General features: G+C 50.9%; 1 protein-coding gene across 1 annotated transcript in view; it reads left to right on the forward strand.

The window, feature by feature from the left end:
* C2CD2 (C2 calcium dependent domain containing 2) overlaps positions 1-2,774 on the forward strand; it is a 69,942-nt gene that overhangs the window by 7,424 nt on the left and 59,744 nt on the right. The gene's annotated exons all lie outside the window — the stretch shown is intronic.

Genomic DNA, 2,774 nt, shown 5'->3' on the forward strand with positions numbered 1-2,774 from the left:
TAAGGTATATATGGCCAAATCTACTGACTTCAAATGATGATTGAATTTAGAGTTATAATATGGACAAAACTGTAGACATAAATGACCAAGTTTAGAATTTGAGTGGTTAATTTTAGGCATCTGAAGCAGAGTGACTTGACTTCATTTTTTCTGGGGGGGGAGCAGGGCTAAGTATCCACAGTGCTCAGATGTCTTTGACAGGTCATCCACCCTTAACTGACAGCACCCCCCCTCCCCCGGTTGGTTGTCAGGCAACTGAGATTAACAAGGATTTAGCAATACCACATCATATTGCTCTTCTCCAACTCCATCTCATGTCCTAGCAGTTGCTGTTTTGGTGGCTTAATACCACTAAAGGGATTTTCCTGGCATTGTAGAATCCAAAGAATCTGGGTTGGCCAGGATTATTAGGGCTGCTTTCTGTTGCAAGCAGGGTTCAGAACTTGGCCTAATGTCTCCTGGTAACATAAAGTTATGGTTACCATATCAGCTGTAACATGGATCTCTTGCAAAAATATAGTATAGTACAAAAGTCGGCAACGTTTTTGGGCAGAGTGCCAAAAACACCCACAACCTTGACTTGTAAGATGTTGGCATGCTAGGAGCAGATGGCTGGGGAAACGTGAGGGGCCTGATCCTTGTTGTTGTAGCACAGCCCTGGCCCCTTCTCCACCATCTGCCCCAAGGCATACGTGCACCAACCGCCAGCAGCTAGCCAAGTGGTGCTCCTTGGATCCTGGCACAGCCACTTCTAGCGTTGTGGCTGTCTGCCACAGCTGGCCCAGGCTCTGGGGAGGCCCTTGCTGCCCGTTGTAGAGCCTGTACTGCTTGCAGCAGGTGGCAGGGAGGCTGCAAGCAGCTGCACCCGGGTCCACAGAACCTCAGCCTGGATCATAATTGATGGCAGGGAAGGGGCTGGGGCTGCACTGCCACAAGGATTGGGCACCTCACAGCTCTCCTGCCATCCGCCCTCAAGCCAAACAAAATGCTTTCGTATGCCACACTCTAGCATGCGTGCTGGGGGTTGCCTACCTCTGGTATAGTAGTATGTGCATTTTAGCACAACTCTTAAACTACATGTGTGTGTGTACTTGTAATTATTTGAAACTAGCTATGGGATTTTTAAATTAAAAAAACTAGCAAGGGAACAAACATTTGAAAATGCATATAAATCTTGCAACATCTAGTTTTTCTTGTTTAGTTTGACAACTGTAGTCTAATTTTAATTTCTTCTGTTGCATCATGTTGCTCTAGTATAGTGCTATACCATTATAACTTGGCTAAGAATGGTAGAGACAGAGACAGTGAATAGCAAGGTTTTATTTTAATAGGTGGTCTTGCCTTTCAAGTGAGCTTCAATACCTAAGCACTGTAACTACACTACTGGGTGACATGCTTACCAAATAGTAGTGTCTCTTTAGAGGTTGAAACCTGCTTGGGTGTTGCCTGTGTAATTAGCACTGAAGGCTAAGGGAACTGTGGGATGGTGTCAGAATTCAGAAGTGGTTCAACATATCTTAAAAATCAAAATGCTTTTGCCTGTATAAACAGGTTTTTGTTGGACTCTATAATTTTGTAGGCCATGAACCTAACGGAAAATCAGACTCAGTCTCTGAATTTCCTTACTCTTAGTTTGGGGCAATTCAACCTTCTGGTCCCATAGGCCAAGTGCCACAGGCAGGGCCAGTCTGCAGGCTGGATCCAGTGCGGGGTCAGCCTGCAAGGTCAGTGATCCTGTGCACCAGCCCTGCCCCTCATGCTGGATCTGGCTACTGAATGACTCCTGTAGTAGTGTGATCCAGCTTGCAGCACTCCTCACAAGTCTGGAAATTTGGTGGTAGGAGATAATAATTACTATTGCCACAGCTCCCCAGCTGCCAAATTTCTGGACCTGTGAGGAGCCCTATATTTCAGATCAGGGCTCTAGGTTGATCACTAGTTTAGGGTACACCCTGTAGAGGAAGAACAGTATTATTTGAATTTCAGTGTAATGTCTTTACACAAGGGAGTGGTCCTCTGAGAAGTACTTTCACTCTTTTCCTAAATCAGGGGTCGACAACCCCCAGCACGCGTGCCAACCATGGCATGCAAGGCCATTTTCCTCGGCATGCGCTGGAGCCGGGGGTGGGGAGGCAGCAGCTGTTTGCAGCCTTCCAGCTGCAGCCGGCTTCAGCTCTGGGTAGCTGCTGTCAGCCTGAAGCCCGGGCTGCTCCCAGGTGGGAGGCTGCAAGCCCTGCTGTGAGCAGCCCAGGCTCCTTGGCTATCAGCAGCTACCCAGAGCCTGGGCCAGCTGCAGCCAGGAGGCTACAAACAGCTGCTGCCTCCCTAGCCCCAGCCCAGGCCCAACAGGCACAGTACTGGCACCTGCTGCCTTCCCAGAACAGGGAAGCTGCCTCCTGCTGCAAGCCCCACGCTGCCCAGTTCACACTTCCCCTGTGAGCATGGGAGCAGCGTAGGCAGCACACAGGGATGTGCCCCTCGCTGCTGCCCCTGCCTGCAGAGGAAGCATGGCCAGGGCAGCAGGAAGCTTGGAGCAGGCAGCTTTGTGTGCACCCCGCTGTGCCCTGCCTCACCAGGTTCCAACGCTGCTCTGTAGAAGCAGCGGTGAGGGCGGCACAGTGGGGAGCATTCTCGGTATCTGCTGCTGCCTCCCCAGAGCCTGGAGAGGGCCAGGGCTGGGGCCGAGAGGCAGCAGATGTTTGCAGCTGGCCCAGGTTCTGGGTAGCTGCTGACAGCCACAGAGCCCGGGCTGGGGGGGCAGGGGCTTTGGGGGG

The sequence above is a fragment of the Alligator sinensis genome, unplaced genomic scaffold (assembly GCF_000455745.1).
Source record: "Alligator sinensis unplaced genomic scaffold, ASM45574v1 scaffold840_1, whole genome shotgun sequence".
Classification (NCBI taxonomy): Eukaryota; Metazoa; Chordata; order Crocodylia; family Alligatoridae; genus Alligator; species Alligator sinensis.